Source organism: Bombus fervidus, chromosome 1 (genome assembly GCF_041682495.2).
Source record: "Bombus fervidus isolate BK054 chromosome 1, iyBomFerv1, whole genome shotgun sequence".
Taxonomy (NCBI): Eukaryota; Metazoa; Arthropoda; class Insecta; order Hymenoptera; family Apidae; genus Bombus; species Bombus fervidus.
This window is the reverse complement of record NC_091517.1, coordinates 16,614,660-16,636,683: the sequence shown is the minus strand read 5'-3', so window position 1 is coordinate 16,636,683 and position 22,024 is coordinate 16,614,660. Positions and strand designations below refer to the sequence as shown.

Here is a 22,024-nt window from a genome sequence, read left to right as displayed (position 1 = left end):
TTGCGCCCGCCACGCTGTTGCGTCCTCGGCATTTGTGGAAGAAAAGAAAACCACACTCACTTCTTTTACCGTGTCGATCCGTGTAATGAGAGCGACGAACCAGAGCTAATTTTAATCCTGGTCAGGTGGAAACTGTGGCTCGTCTTTTATTGATGGTTATTATTTCGTCGTCGTATTGCGCTCACCTCGAATTACGAGCATTTGCAGATTGCTTTTTATTACAGTGTAAAACGGATGGCGGTTTTGGCTGGAGACACGTAGAGGCTAAGATTTCAGCGACGATAATTTAGAGTGGAATAAAATGTCGTGGATGTTTAAACGTCCGTGGTGACAGGCTGCTCGGTGTGCTCGAGGTGTCACGTTTACAGTACGACGGGCAATTTGGCCAGGTCTACCTGTGTACATATACACATATATATTTACAATATCGACAATGCCTTATTTCTTTGACTCGTTTGAAGGCGTTGAATATAATCTCGATATTTCCTTGACTCTTTTATTTCCCGTTAACATTGTTATCGAAAAAGAGATACAAAGATTGGCCATCTTTTCGCGAATGTTGACATCTTCGCTCAACGAAACGATATACATAACACGTACAAAATTCATTTATAAATCTAGACGTAAAAGCACAAAACACTTATACATCATGAACCACGTAACAAAAGTTATACACCATATTTCCATGTAACAGAAGTTATCTCGATTCCACAGACGATTGCACGAGCAAAACCGTGTCGTTAGACAGCAAGGGAACTTGTTGCGCGATTCTGTCTCCGCTAATGGCTTTCCTAGTAACGATGATCGAAGAAACAGTCCCTATGTCGCGCCGCAAGGATTCGCTGAACTATGCGTCTCGCTGCGAATCCCTGGTCAATGACGAATTCCTGCGGAAGGAATTAAAAAAGGAAAGAAAAAGGGGAAAAACGGGATCGCCGTCGGTGCCTGTTAAAGTTCACGAGCGGCGCGGCGGCATAAATTCCCGCAAACGATCACGGATCCTAGGAATTCCTGTCCCACGATCGTGAGATCGGGGAAAAACGGGCCACAGACGGGTAGGGTCTTGACGGGACTTCGCGGTTTGGAATCGCGGTAGTCGAGGTGACACCTTCTACCCCGAAGGCCGAAAGGAGTCCAGCGGGATGACTCAACCGGTCGTGCAGCGTGCCGCAACCGGTCTGCATAGAAACCTGTAGCATGCTCAGCACCGAGTATCTGATTACGCTCCGAATTTGGTAGTCTTTTGTGCGTAGGAGCCAATTAACGTCCGAAATCGGTGGACGAACACGGAAAATCCCTGGGATGCTATTACACGCAAGCTTCTACCGGTTGATGCTTGTACACGTTTACGACGAAGGAAAACGATAAAAAGACCTCAACGGATGTACTATAACGTATTGTCGAACTGTTGTAAATATGGGCTCGTCCGCTCGTCCGAGAGTCGGTCGAAACCAAGCATAGCCACGGTAATCGCGAGCGCTCGCACGAAAGAGCTCGAAGTTGGCGCGAGATAAGTGGCGAATTCTTGGCGTCGTGTCGTACACGAAATATGCATTTATGTTGACCTACGTATCGTTGCCTCCGCGCTGGGAATCACGGTCGACTTTTGCGTTAACTCGGAACCTTCTGCTGAACGACCAACACAAATATATACCACCAGGAAATTAACTTAATATTTCGCGATTGTGGCCATTGAACGCTATAAATCTGGTAAAACGAACTTGAGATTGGAACGAAAAATTCGTCGCGAAATAAATCGAATCGAGAAGGTAAACGCTGGTTCGTCGGCTTCTCATGACAGCACCGTTTAGCTTTCTCTTTTTCAGAAGCTGCCGGCGGCGTCGTTCGATAATAATCCGATACCTCAGGAGTACACGTATTTCACAGCGTCCAACCATCAAACGAAACGTACACCGGCGAATATTGCTCGAATTCGCACGGTGATGGTAGGCGCGGGATACAAATGAACGATTGAAACAAGCGAGCAGTTGCATTTACACGGACGTACGTATCGGTTACATTAATTAAATAAAGTCTGGCCCCTGGTATCAGGCGCAGCGTCAGTGGTCGAGCATGTATACCATGACTCTGGTATACGTTACAACATTTATTGCACGGCATGCGATTCGCGAGGGCTCGCTATAAGTCTGGCCACACTATCGGGGGTTCCGATCACGTAGGCCCATCCACTCCTGCACTCGAATACTTCGCTTCTGAATACTATTGGTCGTGGCCCGATATGTGTGCCGACTTACACTACACGGAACCGTGTGTACGCGCAAACATGATCGTGAACCGTGTATCCGTTTTCTGCCTTAAACCACCGTAATCCCCGGACGAGGATCGTCCTCGTGTCCCGATGCACCGAAGTGGCCGCTCGCTTGCACGCTTTACGAGCTGGACCAGACGATCGACCTCCTTCGATTAAGCACCACCTCGTCGCCGTGCGTGTAATTAACACGTCGATCGCGAACCGGCCACCTGATCCCCTTTGCGCTTCAGGGCTGCTTCCACGTACATTCCTTGGTTCGCGGAACTCAGAGAAACCATCGTATGCAACCGTATATACCTACATACGTGTATGTATGTAAATACATTTACTAGGTCGATCTCATGAGGCCTGTCGGCAGAGAGCACCGCATGAAACAACCGCTTTCAAAAATGGCCGACCTTGTCACGGCATACCTCGTCATGGAAACTGCTATTTGCTTTGCAAATACATGTTGATTATCGATAGTCGATCGCGTACCGCTACGCCAAACAAATAAAAGGAACATGTTCATATATCGGTCAGAGAAACGTTGAAAGACGAAAAACAGCGGGCAAAAGAAGAATAAGAAGAAGAAGGCAGTTCGTTCGATTGGAACAGACTTTCAGTTAGTTCGCAGGTTGATATAAACACTTGGCGTTTCCGCAGGATACGAACCGCAACTTGAACATAACCGTTATAGGGTATAACCGGCTGGTATCGAGCAACGTTCAATTTGAGCGTCCCAATGGTGAAGTAATGGTACCCCACGGGTGCGTCTACGAGACCCGAAGAATCTCGCGGTGCATCGTCATTTTCGAATACCGGTGTCTAATTACGCGTTAAGAAACACTGGCTCGCGAATTGACGCTCTCCGCGCGAAAGAAGTGCAAAATCGTCGCGCGAACTGTTTTATACGCGGAACCGGCGAACGTACACGTGTAAGTACGCGTCGAGAGAAGCAACGAGGAGACAGACTTAATCACACGTTTCGCGGCATTATTAAAATTTTCAAGATTTACACGGACGATAATAACCTATAACCGTACTATTAACTACGTTAAAGGGAATTTTTACGACGCATTAAACAGATAGACTCCGCGCGGCTCATAGCTACCGGTAATTATTCTTTATCGCGGAGTATTATCGGTCGAGAGACGCCGTTGCAAAGTGGAAAACGAACTAGATTAAAGTGGACGTGTACACTGGTCTCGACAAGTCCACCGGTTAATAGGAGAGGTGTAACAGATCATCGTGGAAGAGGCGCGTGAAATTTCTTTTCAAGCACCGGTCGCGTTCTCTCTCTCTCTCTCTTTCTCTCTTCCTTTTTTCCTTGCGTCAAGATGGCGTCAGTGATAGCGATGGCGATGGCGGAGAGCATGATTTTTATTACGATCGTTCGAAACGCCGTTAAAAATTAAGGCATCGATGCGCCCGGCTATGCCATGTTGAAAAATAATTCAATTCGTCGACGGCAGTATCAAAGAGCGTTTAAGACCGCTTAATTCGCTTTGCTTCGAAGCGGTACCGGCACCTGGTGCAGCAGGTTGAGCGGGAGACGTTGACAACCCCTTACTAATGTCCGTAATTCCTTATTCTCTGGGGATCATTTATAAAATGCCACTGGCTGCGTGTCCGTCGAGATCCAGGGATAATTTGTTTGAAATTTGGTCCGTGGATCACAGAAAGTGTAACACCTTGATTAATATTGTAACTAACTTCGAGAGTTGAGACCAAGCTGGATTACCAAGTAAAACGTTACCTGAACACGTTTGATTTGTTCATTTCTTTGCTTTCACCTCTGCTTCGCATTGTCCCCTCTGTTGCAACACTGACGCGAGCGTCGATTACCTCATCCAGGCTTTCGCTCTTGCGTTTGAAAATGTTTCCTATCTTGAATAAATCTTCTTAGACAGGATTGTCGTTGAATGACACAAGAGGGGAAATTTTACTATATATATTTAATGGTAACCGTAACTGACAATTTTAATTTAATTTCGCCATAACAACTGGAAACCTCGTTAAATCCCGACCGATTACTATTCTTCGTAAGTACTTATTACATGCCGCTGCAACGTCCGGCACAATTATTTCTTTATTAAATAAAAAAGTTCTAGATGTTATAGTGTATTAAAACATCATAATTGCAGGCTAGCTAAGTATTAAAGCTAAAATCTCCTTTATTTACGATACAAGAACGAATATAAAGTAACGTGACCGATGACAGACGCGGTCGATTAGATACCATTCGCCGCATGTAATAACTTTAAAACGATTATATATTGCTTTGCCTTGTTGTTTTATGACATTTTCTAACTTAGAATAAATGTTACGATTCAATTATTTATGCGTATATCAACATGCTATAATACGAGGATAAAATATATTCAGTTACTGTACATATATACAATTCTGCGGTACTTTCAATATCGTAATTACTGTTACGTCTTCTCGATGCAAATCTTATTCTTTTTTTTTCTATTTTCTAATTTCAAAATTAAAAAATTAACGGAAATCGTTGGTCGCTAAAGCACATTCCTTTATCGAGTCGATGTAACAGCAGTAGTAAATTACAAGGAAGGAAACCACTGAAAATTAGTCACGCTTTCGCGGTTCTTTGTAAGTGAACTCCGCGATATCGAATTAAAGAATCCTCTCAAGGCAAAACCATCGCTTCGAGTACCTGTAGGAAGGGTGAAATCCTCCTGGAGCGAGTCCCCTTTGAATGGAGATTGAGCGAGAAACTATAGGGCGTCGCGTGACTCGACGAGCTTAGAATAATTTCGAACGCGAAAGCGATCATTCTCCGTTCTTTTGTCGCGACGAGTATTCCGCGAAGCTTTGAACGAAAGTCTTTCACGAGCGATCGATCACACTGAACGAGACTCGCCTTGATTTGTACCCCGATCATTCGCTCGCCTTTAGATTCCTCTTGGTAAAAGGGACGCAAAACGCGAGGGGGATGAGGAACGATGGTGCGTTCGCGATAGGAATGTACGCCGTGGCAAATGCTTGATATATGATGGAAATGATACGAGAGGGAGTAGAAGACTGGATGGGCAAGGTCGTCCCATGAGCCACTATCCCGGCGTGTATTGAAATATTTGCAATGGAATTCCTGTAAAAGGTAGCTAGAATACGAGTGAATGAATGGACGTACGACCGGTTTACACTCACACCTACAACCTTTGCACCATTGGGATTCATAATTCTTTCAAGAAACTTTTTATCGGTATTTTCCACCTGTACGCACCCTGAGACATAGGGTTTCGTCTTCGGAATATCTTACGGAGGTCGAATCTTTTTCACTGGCGTCTTTTCTCCTCGGTTACTTATCTCGCTTGAAAGTGTTCGCGTCAGACGAAAACGTCAAAGCAAATCTACGGTGCTTTATTTTTGTGATCCGCTAGTCATTTACAATGCAAAGGATACAGTCCTGTTACGATCGTGATACACGTGACAAAGTACGAACAGTGAGGTAGTAATTTTCGTATTCCTATATAAACAAAGAGAACCTGTCTCGTTTTGCCACACGATGAACGTACTTGTAGGTTCGAATAAATCTGAATAATTAAACCGTACACAAATTATCGTTCAAAATAATGAGATCACAACAAGAACATCGACGGACAGAGCGTGTAATTACGTCAGATTCGTTTCCAATGAACAGCATTCCATGTAACATTTATTTCCACTCTTGAATCTACGACCAATCCAACAGTGGAATACAGTCAAATCCAACTAACTTCTTTCGAATGTGCGATTGTCGATAAACTTTTAAGTTATCCACGTTCAATCGCAACTACGAACCACAACCGCCATCGGTTTATTTTACCTGGCCATCAGAGACAGAAAGACGTCTCGGCTTCTATCAAATCCTGTGGTTGACAACAATAATTACAGTTTTAATCGACATTCTACTCAATTCGTTTTGTTAGTAGTCATTGAAACGTTACGTGATCGCCGTATATACGAATTCCAGAATACGACAATCGATTACTATAATCGCATCGAGCGTTTACAAACGAACCGACGATTAACAAAAATTAATTCAATCCGAAATCAAAAGATTGGCAAATTAGATACGTGGGGAAAAATAGCGAACGCGCTCGGTCGCCTACGATCGTTAAACGAGAGAGCCGATCGACTCCGGAAAATGGGTAATAATGTAATCAAGTATGCGTTGAACGAGATACTCGAAATAGCCTAGAACGTATATTGCTTTTAGCGAGGATGAAAAACTTGTTACACTAAGGAAAGTGATATAGAAATTGCCGTATGTACATTATATATACATTACGTCTGTCTATAAGTTAGCTAAAAAGCTTGTTCTTAGAAGATGCTTGAATATCTCGTTCGTATAAATGCATTTCAAATTCGTAACATTAGTTAGCGGCTAAGTAGAAGTAAAAGCTTCGATAAAATGAAAATGCAGTCAAAGGCTTACCAAATTTCCATCTGATGATAGTAATAATCGATAACTTGCTCGTTAGAAAGTTTTGTGTATGCACGACATCGAGGACAGCATAGAAGATAACACAAGCTTCGGAACAAAATACGTCGGTAGAATTTTGAACATCATGGTTGTTGAGTTGGACTCCAAGCTCCGAAAATCACTAAGCCGTAAGGCTCACTCCGGATCATCGTAATTCCGTGAAACCACGAAATCCATTACTTCTTCGCTGAAAGAGCAACTGCGGGAAACCAAAGGTCAGTGCCACTTCAAAATCCATGAGACGCCACACGACTACTACAAGGCCGAACTCAATGATCCTGGAATGGAGGAGTTGCAACGCAAATTCCAAGGCTCGTGTAACTGAAACCCCAACACTTCAGCTCCATAAGAAACAACATGGAAATCACACGGTCTTCGGAACGAAGATTTTCATTATTCTCAGTTCGCAAGTTTTGTTCTTTATTATTTTCGATTTGGATTATTTTGGATTTAAAACGGGGCTCACTTCCAAATCCTGGATCGAAACTTCAAGTTGTAACTTTGAGATCACAGGCTCCAACACCGAGACGTCAGAATACCAAAATCTAAATCTAAAACCTTGGGCCTCAAACCCATGATTTTAGATTGCAGACCTCCATTTAAAACTCCAAATTTAAGATTCCAGGCTGGTCAGGAATCTAAAATCGTAAACTTGGAATTTTGGCACTGGCTACTAAGATACTCATTTCGTTTAAATTAAATAAATAATGTAATCGTGTCATTAGATAATCTTATAAATGAACAATTGTATATTCTATAATATATATATTCAATTATGTATACTACTGTGTATGTATATTCAAAATATATATATTCTGATGAATATACATAAATTAAAATTTTTATAAACTATGAATTACAGATGTAAAGATCCAATGTAACTTAGTCAAATGCGGCATAACTATTTCCTACTGCTATTTTTATCCCATGGTGAAGATGAAAATCTTAATGCGTGTAATGTTAACGTTGATTACACTGCCGCCCATTTTAATCAGTTACGGTATTCAAATATCTAATCAACGATAAATTAATCAGTCTTCATCATTTTCTATACAAGCGCAACAACATACCTGTAGCAAAGGTTAGTTAAGAGTAATAAAGATATTACTTCATTTATACCGAAAAATCATCGGACGGCGCTTAATGTTGAGGTTTGATTTTTTTTTTTTTTTGTTTCGTCGTTGTAAGAATGTACATCGCGTGTTCGAATTCGACCTGAATGATTACGAGCGGAGTCACTACAGCTTTCCCGAAATGTACGTATTTACCTTTACACAGAAATCGAATCGATAGTCTTAATGGGGTAATCTTTCGGGACTTTGTACAATCTTAGCTGGAACCGACAAGGAGACTGTTTCGTATGCTTTCGTGGCGAATATTCTCTTATACACCGACGAGTAATTCTCTCATCACGCAAGCTTGCGATGTAATTTCGCCGAATGATTTATGACGGCTATAATGACCCAACGAAGGTCACGATCCCGACGAGATCTTCTGGAATCGATCGAAGATCGAGCCATACCGAGCGAGCCGCACTGTTGTACACAAACCAGAAAACTCTATTTAGTATTGCTTTTCGTAGTTGATTTTGTAGCTGATTTGCTTTCAACAAGATCATTTATGAAGAAGCTGTATAAATTACCTTACTCTTTCTTCATGAAAATGTTAAAGTACATCGACGCAAATGCGTAACCTTGAACCTACTTTTCTTCCACTTATTAAGCTACTAGACATTTCATATAAAAGAATATTCTTCTGCCTATAAAAGCGTTATACATATATGTATACTTGTAGCTTTTTATAATATATATCGTTTAAGCAATAGAAACACAGAAAGAGGCTTGTTCTCGACTCAGAGACGAATCTGGATCCAGCCTATATCCTAGTATATTTTGTTCCCACCGCTTGACCGGACTAGTTTTTACGATCGGGCATGACTCATTGTGCGCGAGAGATGAACCTGTTAGCGCCACCCTCTGCGTCGAACCGATGTATCTTACCACCATCTTAGCCAACCGTTCATTAAAAAAAAAAAGAAAAAAAATCCAACAGGTCCAACGAAAAATGACCGTTCCTCAACATTCTCTGAAGTTATAGCCATGTATAATACAGGTAAAAGCGATGGTCGTGATCATATCGACTGTGGATGCTGAAATGATCGATCAGAGCGATCAATTTCCAATGAACGAACCAAACAATTTAATGGGTCCATTAAGACAGGTCCTCGTCGAATTAATAATACGCACTCGCTGAACGTGGACGTATCTGTATACTCAAATGACGCGCATTCGGCGAACGCGATAAAAATTCTTGCAATGCAATCAGTCGGCTTGCTTAGGACCGCAAAATTGCGGGCACCGAGGGTAAAATGCCAGGGAATGGGTATGACCCTTCGGACGTGTATATGCGGACAAGGGTCGCACACATTGACAGCGCAGTAGTTAATGGAAGCTTAGAGGTTGATAACCTTGAGTATGTACCGCGGCTGGTCGTGCCATGGCCGACCGATTCTTGGACTCTCTCTTGGGCTCGTCCGACTTGACCGCTCTTTACCTCTAGAAATCCAGCCGCTTCTCTCACCCTCCTGCCAGCTGTCCATCCCATTCCATCCCTATTTCTGCGGCTCGCTCCTTTTCCAGGCCATCTCACTGCTTCCCTACTCCGGATGTGTTGCTGCTACAGGAACGCCAGCCGGCATTCCACGTAAACAGCGAGAAGGTTTTCGCTTGCCAAATTGGTCGGATAACGAGTCGACCGCTAGAGGGATAGAAGATGTATGGAAAGCCACGCAGGATCCCACGCCGTTGTCCTAATAACCATTCTACAATGTTTCCCGCCTAAGGGAATATTATTATGTATTAGCTTCCTGTAATTCCATAATTATCATACTAATTTACAACTTTACAGCATTTTGTGTATGTCAACAATTAGATCGTTAACCTTGAACCGTGATCATCATAAGATTTCATATCTTTCACCGGGGCAAAATTAACGGAAATTCGCTTTAAGAAACACTTACGGGAATGCGTCCAGGAAAACTTGGCTGTGACCGAGCAAGCAACGCTATCCCAACACAATTTCAAAGCAATGAGCGAGGATACTTGAGAACCAGAAGCAAGAGGGAACGAGAGAAATATATAGGGGTCTTTGATCTGTACACCCTTCCTGCAAGTTCCTGGTACATGGCCGGTCCGTTACTCTAGTCACTACCAACTACTGGAGTAAATAGTATCGTGGTCACGTGTTTGTTCAGATCCGGACGCAATTTACCATCGTTCGCGGTGTCTATAACTAGTGTTCACGATAGGTGTTACGGTGACCAGTATAAAGGACACCGTAAATGAGACATTTGGAAACTCGAGATTACGTTCGTGAATGTATCTTCCTGTTGTACAAGATATAGTTAGTTAATTCGCCCATTTATAGTGGCTCGTGTGTCATTCAAAATTATTTATCAACTACACACACCAGGATAACGAGGATTTATCGAAATCAAATTTTACGCACATTAACGAGATACGAAATCGAACAATAGGTATTATGGTACGGTAAAATATAAACGGTATTCGTTTTTCAAATGACAAATAACAAATATTAATGCAACAGTTGGAACGAGCAGAGAGTGAGCTTATTTTAACTACTATAAATATCGTATTCCTTCTTTGAAATGGATATCATTGAAATTCCAAATCTGTTCGTCCGAGGCGCATAAAGATATCATCTTTGCTATAGAATTTTCTAAGAATTGGCTTCGCATATAAATTACCCAAAAACATAAATCTTTATTGGTGAAAGAATTTAAATAGTATTAAAGCTTTAATCAAAGCAATATTCTACATTATCAATTTCAAAGTATTAACGAAATCAACGACAATTGTCGGCTATTCGAACTTTATATTGCGAACAATATATTGGTCGATGAATCGCGTGACCATTGTTAATACGATAAGTTGGTTGCAAGGCAGTTCTAACGAGGCAGTAAATAAAAGAAAACTAAGGAAACACAGGACAGTAATAAAAAGAAAATTGAGGTTATAAATAATGGTTATGATTAAGTGAGGAAGAGAGAGGCAGACTGGTTGATTCTGAAGATTCTTTCGCTTACAAATTGGCTGTCCAAAAAACAAGCATAGAGTTTAAAACCAATCCTAGAGGTTCTACTGGTTCTGAAATGCCCAAGGGTAAGAGACAGTCGAAAAACTTTCTTAGTCATGCAAGATATAGGTCGCAAAATTTCTGAAGGTGATTTCAGGAACACAAAATTTATTTAAAATGTCTCGAAACAGAAACTCTTATTGTTACCTCGCTTCCAATTTAAATTAGCTTAGGATACATTATTCGATCAGACTATCGTCTCGATACGTGTAAGTCGTATTATGCAAATGTTTTTTGTTTCAATTTTTCCTTTACTGAATGACAGAACTTACGTAAAAGTTGCTCGGTAAATCACAGCACGAGATAAAATAATTTCCTAACATGTAAATTTGACAGTAACGATTCAAACATCTGGTCGATCGACAAAGGAACTGTTTAATATCGCTCGCAGATGTTAACGTTAGCCATCGATGATTTCTCGAAACGTCAAGATATTGTAATCGTAAGTACACTGATACGCAGCGGTACGATACAAAGAACTCCTTTCTGGCGCCATATCGACAGCCACGGGATTCTTAAAAATTATGTCATAATACCTCTATAAATATCGTGTTGCGACGGTACGATGTTGTCACTTTGGAAAAAATGGTATGTCGACATGATATAAACCATACTAAATTTCATCGATGATGAAACGATCTCACGACAGCTTCATATTCAGACTTGTTTTCTTCTTTCAAACGACACGCAATCGAATAAACCAAACGAAATTTATATTCTTATTTCATTCTTTATGAGCAATCATTGCCCTTTCAGTGATAGAACAGTTCATGAGAGTACATTTTATACTAACGTACATCATAGGAATTGATTTTAATTCGGAGATAAAAATTTTTGGCGAATGAAACTATACGATACAGTGTATCAAATTTATAGAAAAATTACATGGAAGACTAAATTATTTCGAACCAAATTATTTTACCCGTACGGACACTGGTACAAAACTGAACAATCGAAAAACAGACTTTAACACGTTCCTAACTAGAATTCGTGCTACCTACCCGTTCGTCTCACTCTAGCGTCATGAATCATGTTATATGGAGCAACTTATATTCTCCATATCCACACAGAGGCCATCCATTCATCAAAACTCCGAATATCAGGTCGATCGGCGTTGGTGAGATCCGCGTACACCAGAGAGAGTATCGTTCCCGATGTTGCGTGCACTGTGTGCAGTGGTGCATAACGTGGCCGAGGTTCTCCCAAGTGGGGAGAACGAAAGAGCACGGTACACACGCTGGATGTGGATATTCGTGCCGGACTAGAGGGACTCGGCTGGAAAAGGGATCGGGTTGGTTGGTCTGTGTAAAAGATCGTTCGTGGAGAAGGGATCGTCGTCGGCTGTGGAACACGGTGCAAAGAGGAAGGGATTGCGCGTGAAGGGGAACTCTGGGTCCGTAGAGGGGAGGAGGACACCGCGTAGACAGAGAGAAACGGTGCGACGGTGGGAAAGAGAAACGAGGGTGCTAGAAAGGAAGAGAGAGAAGGAGAGTTGCCGCTCGAGAGAGATGGGAGAAAGGCCTGCTAGGCTCGCCTTCGTTGACTGCCGCGCGGCGCGCTAGTTTCGGCTTGCCGCTCCGACGTGACGGACGCTCTTTTCCAGTGGTCGCCGGCTTACACGTGGAGACGGCCTTCTCCGGTGTGTCGTAGTTTTCTTTGTTTTGATCGCGTGTGATATCGGGTGCACGGCCTCGACGTACAGTGAAAATTCGGTGTAATAGTGAAAACAAACGAATTACATGCGGTAATTTCGTTTTTTGACCGCGTGTACGCAACTCGAGTGAGTTCAGTGAGCACAATACGACGCGTTGAAACACGCGTTTGTGAGACTCGGACGGTGCGTTTTATTCGAGTCTGATCGCCACCAACTACCTCGATTTGGATTACCTGAATCTGAAGCATCGGAACGTGACGAGAACCGTGAGGGAGAGAGCAGCCAGAGCGAAACTCGACATTCAAAAAGGTGCGTCTCGCATTCATACAAGTGTCTTGAAATGTTCGAACGTAAAAACAGTCAAGGATATACATATCACCTCAACCCACTTGTCGGGGGATCATTAGTAAAAATATTCTGTGTAAAGTGTCTGGATTACGTGATCGGTACTTGATTTCGATGTGCGCAGTTCTAATCGTCGGTGATCTCTAACTGTTTTGGTAGAATGTTTATTTTGAAATGCTCTTGGAGCTCAGTTTATCGATCAAATATTCGATCGCGTATATGCCACAAAATGGCGTCGTCGATCCACTATGCCATAGTCCTATGGCGCGGGAAAGAAAATTAACAATTTCAAAACGTTTTGTAGTAAAACTTCTTTCGGTGCAAAGCTTTCGTGAAATTTACGCTTTTCTTATTTCGTGCACTCCGAAACTTGTTACAGAGAAGCCAAGAGTATTGATGGTAGATTTTTCGATAATGAAATCGCGACAACCGATTTTCGTTATGATCAACGGCAAACTCGAGTGACCAATCAAAAACTGTGACGTATGTGTATCCTCGACTGAATGTCAGATCGTTAAATTACGAGAACTCCGATTCGTTGAATTTATTCGATATCTTGATCCAGTATCAAATGTAAACATATGTATACGTTTTGTTTGGCGGTGAATTCTTTTTAATCTTAAAATTAACCTGGGGCGTATTTTGTAACAACAAACATTGTTCCATTTTGCGCCGCAGATGGTGTCTGGCGATTCTGGGAATTTTAGATTTAGGGGAACACCTGAACCATTTGTTTGGCTTGACGAACCTTAGCAATGACATGTTTTTACTAAGGGCATCGAGAATGTGCTCGTCTCGTATACAGTGTCAACAAACTCGGTCGTTCGTTTACTTCGCTCGTTGCTTTGTGCTGCTCGTAAAAGTATTCATAAAAAGAAAGAGAACGTAAAAGAAAGTAAAGTTACATGAAATTTTTAATAATGCTTTTTCTGAAATTCGAGTAAAAAAATACAAGGGCGTAGATAAAAATATAACATTGACGCAGTCGGAAGAATTTTAAACGAATATGCACAGGAACTCCCGAGGGTTAGAGTGTTATTTTACGATGCTTGTGCTGTTTTATCATCAAGAATGTTATTTTTTCATTCGTGAGAATCAAAAAGAAAGAGAGGAGTCGCGGAGGAAAGAAAATGATAGATGCGATATTTATTCGCATTAAATTAACGGACGACGAGACCGATCCGTGTTAAGGCTTAACGAATGTGTACCTTTCCATGGACGTTGAAATCCTTCAGGGCCACTCTATTATGTCGGAACGAGTTTCTTAGTTTCAAAAACCAGTTCTCGAAAAAAACATTTTTTTTTTACCGTGTAACGCGTCGTGCAGGCAAGAAACATTGGAATTCGTCAGGCGATGAGCAAACTTTTCTTTCGCCAGCAACGACGGAACCACGACGTTTTAAAGCGGATAGATCGTAGCTATAAAAGAATGTCTATATTTCATTATCCTTTAAACGCGAATTGTACGCACGTTTAAAAATCACCATTCGAGCATATTATCGTAGCTACATAGATCGTACCATTGAATATGTATGTATTTAGATAAATTGTATTCGTGTTTCGACGTTCAGAGAAAATAATTTTGTTACAACTTCAAATGGGTAAATATATTCTAAAGTCACATGTAGATGGAGAGATATTGCAAAATTTTATTTTTAGGATCGTTTACCATTTTTGTATACGTGATAAACGCAAAATGGTCCAATGGTTTCAAGTGTTATAAAAAATATATCTAGCAGTTCGTTTTTCAAAAAATTGGCATGGAATCGGAAAAAAGGTTTCCGAAAGTGGTTTTAGTTCTTTGCTTTATGGTTAAGGTTGGGTAGGAAAATAGATCGTTTTAATTATGGAAAGGCAATAGTTTAAACGTTGGACGTGAGTAATATTCTTTGATTTGATTCTCTTTATTCCCTGTATCTCATAAACTTATTATTATCCGATATTTTTCCTGTAATTATCATTTCGTTGGCCGAAACAGCTAAATCATATTTTTGAATAATTTAAAAGAACGCATTAAATGTCAAGAATAAAAAAATCAACGTGTTCAATTTTCTGATTTATACGTAATACAGTAGATCATTTGATGTTTCAATTGCTTTATTACACAATTGTCCAATTACTTTCGAGCAATATGCTTCAATAAAGAGTATAATTCTCCGTTTGCAACCAATTCCTGATAAGCTCGGCAAGTTTGTATATTTTAACAGTAACATTGAGCTAGAATAGCAATTTATGTATCTGATCAGGAATTTATGTATCGCTGTTTTTTAAAACTGAATAGATGTGATAACGCGTGCAAGCCACTTTACGAACCACTAGAGAATATTATAAAATTCAACACAGCAGAATATTTACATAGACTGTATATAAAAATAGAAACATAATTTTAAAATGCAATATACTGTCATCCTATTCTATTTATTATCAAATAACTTATACTTTTACTTAAATATTAATATTAATATAATATTATATATATTAAAATAATATTATTATTTTGAAGTGAAGTATATATATTTTCTTTGTCCTTTTGAAAGGACCTTTCTTTGATCAGTTGTCATAACATCTTTGAACCTAACAAGCTTTCGACTGTATCATATTAAACTACTTCCATTCAAAATCAGAAAACCAAGAGAAATGGAGTTGTCATGTATTCGTCCACAGCTGTCTTCATCCGATATTGTTCTTCGTAAACTGACTGATATGTTTGCGTGCAAACAGGCACCACCTAAATTTGTCCAACGATAAGATTCACCGTAGAGAAATCATATAGGAATCGAGGATAGTGGTATATACTTCGAAATTGTATCGTCGGTTATTTCGTCTATTGGTAGGGATCCACGTTGTTAAAAGCTACGTACGTAGTTTCCACGGGTGCTTTGACCTCTTGTCTTAGTCCGCATGTTAACGAGGCTTCGTTAATTACACCTCGTGGGATTACGACAGGGACAGGTGGCCGACGATTATCCATTATCCGTCCTAGAAACGTTGCTCAAATGGACACAACCAAGCATCGGAGATAACCGCTGATTAATACAGTCCATTCGTGACGACGGAATCGATGTCCAATTGACCTGGTCGGTTTAACAGTCGAATCTATAGAAATGAAAAAGTGGTAGGACAGGTATTTTACGATTCCGCTGTTTTATCGTGACATTTCTCGGAGCTGCTTGCCTAGATAAAAATTAACTTCGTCAAATGAAAGAGAAGAGAGAAGGAAAAATTGTACCTATAGATCGAATTTCAGAGAATTGAAAAGTAGGTGAAAGCGTTAGTTAGGATTCGTAAAAAAACACCGATGCCAATAGGAAAGCGAAGAGAAGGTATCGTAAACTCGACCAAGACAATAAATAAATGGTCGAGTAGAAGCTCGGCTGGTATATAAAGACGACAACGATGGGTCGGCTCTAATACACGGGAACAGCTGGCACGGTCTTAGATTCAGCCTCTCGAGAGTGCTGATCCGAAAGTGACAAAGGCTAATTTTACGAAGGGAAGAAACACGAGTGGTAAACGCTCTGCTCGAATTCGTACTGGCTATTCCATTCTTTTCGTGTCTTAATCGATCGAGATTCTGATTTTTATTGAAGTAATATATATTCTTTCACGACGCGGACAGGGGTATTGATTGTCGTTGTTATCGTCACCTTATTTTTGCTTTGTTACAGTTCTCCATTGGTTCTTTCTTTTATACGTCCTTTGAAATTGATATGTTCTTTTTCAAATGGAGCTACAGCTCAATTGTATTTTCATATGTAAAATTGCTTCCTTTTATGCGTCCTTTGAAGTTGATATGTTCTTTCTCAAACGGAGCTGCAGTTCAATTGTATTTTCATACATACAGTTGCTACGATAAATAATTTCAAATCAGACGTTGTTATAGTTTGTACTACGTTCTCGAACGATCTCGTATCGCGCTTTTAAACGCTTGTAAGAGGCCGGTGCAATCTGAAGTAAACTCGCCTCCACTCGTATCGTAACCAGAGCATGAAAAAGGCGAGGACCAAACAGCGACACGTGCATCGGTGGAAAAAAGATGGATTTTTGAAATGCATGCTCGAAGCATAGAGAAATGTCTGACGCACGAGCAACGTGGTCTAACCCAGCCTCGAGTTCCATGGATTGTTCGACGTTCATTGAATATCCTGTAACGAAGTTTTCGGCTCGATTAAGAACGCCGTCGAGATCGATATTTTGCACGCTTTTATGGTTCAACGGCGTCGGTCGCGCAACCTTCCGTTTAATATTCTAACGAACTTCCATTCCTTCGCGCCTTATTTTCGCGTAACTTGGTCAATCACGGATTTTACTTTCGTTGCTGGTTTTTACATCTTACAAATTTAGTTGTTTGATAGTATATGAAGACACTTGGGTTACGATCCTTAATATTTTTAAAGAAACGAAATATAGGAGTGTTGAAATAATTTTGTAAATTTATGCGAGATTATATTTATAGTAGATTGCACGTACAATAAAAACAAATGTCAGATGATAATATATGTAGGTAACATATTTATTTGTTATCCTCCTAATATTTTCAAGATTTAATCGGCAAACTTTAAATATAACATGGCAAAAAGCAATTCTCCAAATATCGCTAAAAATTTAATGAATACATTTTTTCAGCGAATAATTTTACTGGAATTAATTCGATCTATCCGCGAGACAGTATAGTTATTACCATCGAGGTGGTATTGCTATCCAGAGAATTAGAATGCGTTATAAAAATTCGCGAGTAATGTTCGAACGTAATACATGGTGTCCTCTTTATACGGGAAGAAATAATAAATACTTGAGCGTCATACGTTTGACCGTAATCGAGGAAACTGCCGGAAATGAAATATTACTTGGCGTATTTACTGACATTAATGGCATCGCGGAAAACGTGGAAATTCATGGTGTGCGATATAACGATTACGTGCATGGTTTCGCTGGGAGAAAACTGCCACCTTACATTCTCGTTAACATTTATAAACTACGTCAGATTAGCAGGAATTTTTCTGGTCTCGGCAATCTCGTATACCCGCCGTTTCTTTGTCTCTTATTTGTCTTTATTTTTTTCTTTTTTCTTTTTTTTTAAATATCTGCCTGTAACGTACAGTAGCTCACGAAAATATTCGAACACATTTATGAATGTATAATCTCATTTATATTTTTCCGAAAAAATGTGACCGATAATCATAATGAGAAATTTCGGAGAAATCTCAAAGGTAGACGTGATTCGATTCGAGCCGTCATTGCTTTTCCTTTTTATTTAAACTCATTTACCGCGAAGAATGGGAGACGGTTTCGGTTGAATAGGGTAACGTAGCGTTGTGCTCAGTTTTGCAACAGGTATACAAAGTATTCAATACGAGATACAGCCACGGACAATGCGTTTGCTAGGTGTACGCATTTTTCTTTTTCGGGAAAAAATTGATCGAAAATCGGAACGTAAAATGCCTATAGACGTGACTGAAATATGAAATCGTTTTGCTGCCTTTTTCGTAAGAAACTGGTACAAATTGAAGATACGAGATGGAATATTTTCCATGAAACGTGCATTTCACGAGCTCTTATGCATTATATGCTACCGAGCTATACTTGGAGCTCCTAAAAGATATTCTAATGTGGAAGATAGATTCTTCTCTGTAAGATGCACTTGTATTGTTTCTAACTCTTCTTATTCTTGCCGTCGCCGTTGTGCGTGGAATGTTAACGAAGAAGATACATTCTTCCTTGATTTTTATATTCATAGCTATTAATTTCTAATATAGCATAGAAATAGTTTGACGTTGAATAAACAGCGTCGGAAGGTTTTTCTTCGATTGAAATGTGACAGGGTATTTCGTCAAGTTTAATTAACTTCGATATACATAATTCGCGATAATGCCCTGAAGAACGTATCATCCAATAACATGTACTAATTGAACGTCATTTGCTGTAATGTATACAAAATTAATGACATATAATTAAACATGAATTGTGTTAATTAATTTGTCATTCGTAATACGTTAGTTAATTGAGATATATGTTAAACAAATTAACCGTGGTTTCATCCATTCTCACGTTGTTTATTTAATTATGTTCTTTGACTTGTAACGACCTATTTCACATGCGCTTCGATCTGTTTAATATAAAGAGAGAAAAGTCACTGAGTTACGAAAGCTATAATCCTCAATCCTTCCATAAATACTTGATTTAGTAAACGTCTGTTATGTCTACTTCCCCCTGGATCTAATCTTGTTTCTTACAATTGGTTACAGAGCCGGTAGATCGTTTTCCATTATTGTTAAAGAACGTTATTGTTTCGAGATTATACATATACGAACATTACTGTTATTCGAGACAGTTGCTAGTATCCGAGAAACGCCAGTTTTTTTTCGTTTTTCTCGGTATTTCCGTGCCGGTAGCCGCACGAGTCAGCACGAGATATATCGTACCTTGTAAGACGTGTAGTTAATAAAGTATTATATATAACCCAACTCTGCAATTTTCTTACCTATGCAACAATTATCAACTAATTCCACCGCTATTCTCGGAGTCGAGCCACTCCCGGCATGAATATTTCGTAAAAGTACGTTTCAGATAAATGTTGAAGCACTTAAAGTAATCTGGGCTTAGCACGGTATTGCGATTATTAAGCTAAGTCCACGGGATGTGCGACGAAACGATCGCAAATGGGAATGCGCTAGAACTCCTGAGCTGATTAATAACCTGGAAATTACGTAGACCCGTCTCTGTCTCCGCTTCCCATCTTCTATTATCTATCGCTTCCTGCTTCTCTATATTCCTTTCGTTCTTCTTTCTTTCAATTTTCTATCTTCGCCTCGCTCCTTTTTGCTTCTCATTCGTTTCACGTTTTGTTCCTCTTATCGTTCGCAACAAAATCAGATCGTTGAAAATTGGTCTGCGATGAAGGTGAAGCAAGAAGTGCGAATACAGTTCGCTGGATGGACCAATTCAGTCGCAGACGCGAAGACGCCGGTAATCGTGTCGTAAAAAAAAAAGATAATAGCTCGACCAGTTTTGCGCCGAGTACGCCTTATTACGAGGCGCTCGTGAGATCGCTCTCCTCGTAATGAACAGAGATGCCGTTTCTTTCACTCAGCCGATGATCGTTGCCACGAGGAATATTTAAAACCCACTGTTCCATAAATAAATTTTCGGTTACTCAAATACCTTTTATTGTCGTTCGAGCGGTACATGAAATCCGTATTCTTTCAGCGTTTCCTAATTTTTGTAGTTAATTTACGCAGGGATAGCTTAGTTATATTACCGACGTGGAAACAGTGCGCTTGAGTTGAAACATGTAATTGCATATTTAATTAAGTATTGGAAAAAGTGACGTTTGTCAGGTTCTGTTCTTCCCATACCACTTCTTGCGTGTGACTGACAACGTATATCTGTTAGAATGTTTCTCACTTGAGGTTTTGTATATAAGATAAAATATTCATTGAAATTTGTAAAGAGAATTTGCTTCTTCTTAACCTTTTAAATTACTTGTATTTGTAAAATCATTGACATTTTCTGTCGTCTAAAAGAAAGAATCAGTTTCAAACATCAATGCATTAAAATCTTACTAAATTATCTTAAATGAACAAACTATCTATACTGTAACATTGTGTAAGGAAATGATTCAGATACCTTGATACCACATTTCCTTTTCCCAGTTCACACCAAATATCCTACGTCGTATAAACGTCTTCCTTACTTGTTCCTACAATTCCCTCGGCTTTGCGTTTAAACCGACACAAATCGCTTAGATCACTATCCCGACCATCAAGGCGCGATATATAACACCAACTGAGACGGCCGTTACCCATATAAAAGAAGCTGTGAAGCAAGTGCTTTACGATTCATTCTCTTGTGTCTGATTCTTCGTGTCGTAGACGTCTGCCACGCGAAGCCGTGTTGCCAAAGTCGAGGGAATCGGCGACAGAGTCGTTGACCGCCACTCCGAGGAAGCCTACGCGTATTCTGCACGCATAGCTGACCCTATATAACCCACGTAACCTCGTTCCTCGCAACGAACGAGGAAACGAATGAATGAACCGAGCTAGTCACCCGTTCACCTAGCGTACACGAACGACTTAACACGGTGGCGTCTAGTTTCTACTCGGCGCGACAGGAAATCGTTGCTTTAAATTAGAAACAATAACCATGTCTCGTTGTAGACAGAGAAAGAGAGAGAGAGAGAGAGAGAGAGAGAGAGACGCATAGCTGGCTCTGGCGCTTTGTTATACAGTTATCTATAGTCGTGGAAAGTGCGGCCGGATTATAGAGTGCACAGCTACAGCCACGGTAATAAGCTCCTCTAATTCGGTACATGCCGCTGGAGTAGGTATGCGCCATGGTACGAATGTCGCTAATCTTCGCCGCTACCTTCGCTCGTTTTTATACCAGTGAAACGCCTTACGTAAACGATCCGCATCTCGAAACCGTCTTCGGTGTTTCTTGGTTAAACGAGCGCCGCTCGACAGACCGGTCAGCTTTTTTCGTTGCCACCGTTTTTTGTCACGCTTTCGAGACGCGTACATGCTTCTCTATGTAGGTACCTACCGGACCGAAGCAGCTTACGATCGTTTACGATTCGTTTTACGACCAGCGTTTTGCGAGTAAATCACGGAACGATGATGTACATACTTAGTACGCGAGGTATCTGGATAGTGTGTTTCGTTATATGTATGTACACGTAGTTGGGTGATGATTGCTGGAGCGAAGGGGAAAGAATTTGTCGGTAGGTTGGACGACTCAATTCGTCGTTGGTCGGGCTAAGCTGTTGGGCTTAGGGATCTTCCCCCATTTTGTCTCTATTATCGCAGGTCGAAAGCAGTGGGTGATGCCATGAGCGTGTTGGCGAATACAATGGATTCTTCGGAGAATCGTTGGGTTTATATAAACTTGTAGTAGCATGTAGGAGATATGTGATTGTTTTTTTTGTTGTGGACGGTATCGGTACATAGGTCGGAGGATGTAATTGAGGGAGAGATGGAATAAGCGTCCTTTGTAGGGAATTTATGGTGCTTTTTATGATCTCCTTTCGCATTTATGGATGCATTGCTATGTTATACTTTTATCGTCCAAGTTTTTACACGCTCGAACAAATTCTATATCGAATAACAAAATAGTGTAGCATTTTTATGAA

General features: G+C 40.5%; 1 protein-coding gene across 7 annotated transcripts in view; it reads left to right on the top strand.

The window, feature by feature from the left end:
* Nucleotides 1–12,454: 12,454 nt before the first annotated feature.
* Nucleotides 12,455–22,024, top strand: part of Kug (FAT atypical cadherin kugelei) — a 496,927-nt gene continuing 487,357 nt past the window's right edge. For all 7 annotated transcript variants that reach the window (XM_072005760.1, XM_072005751.1, XM_072005742.1 and 4 more), the window contains exon 1: nt 12,455–12,861. The gene's annotated coding sequence lies outside the window, so the exon portion shown is untranslated. The remainder of the gene's footprint in view (nt 12,862–22,024) is intronic.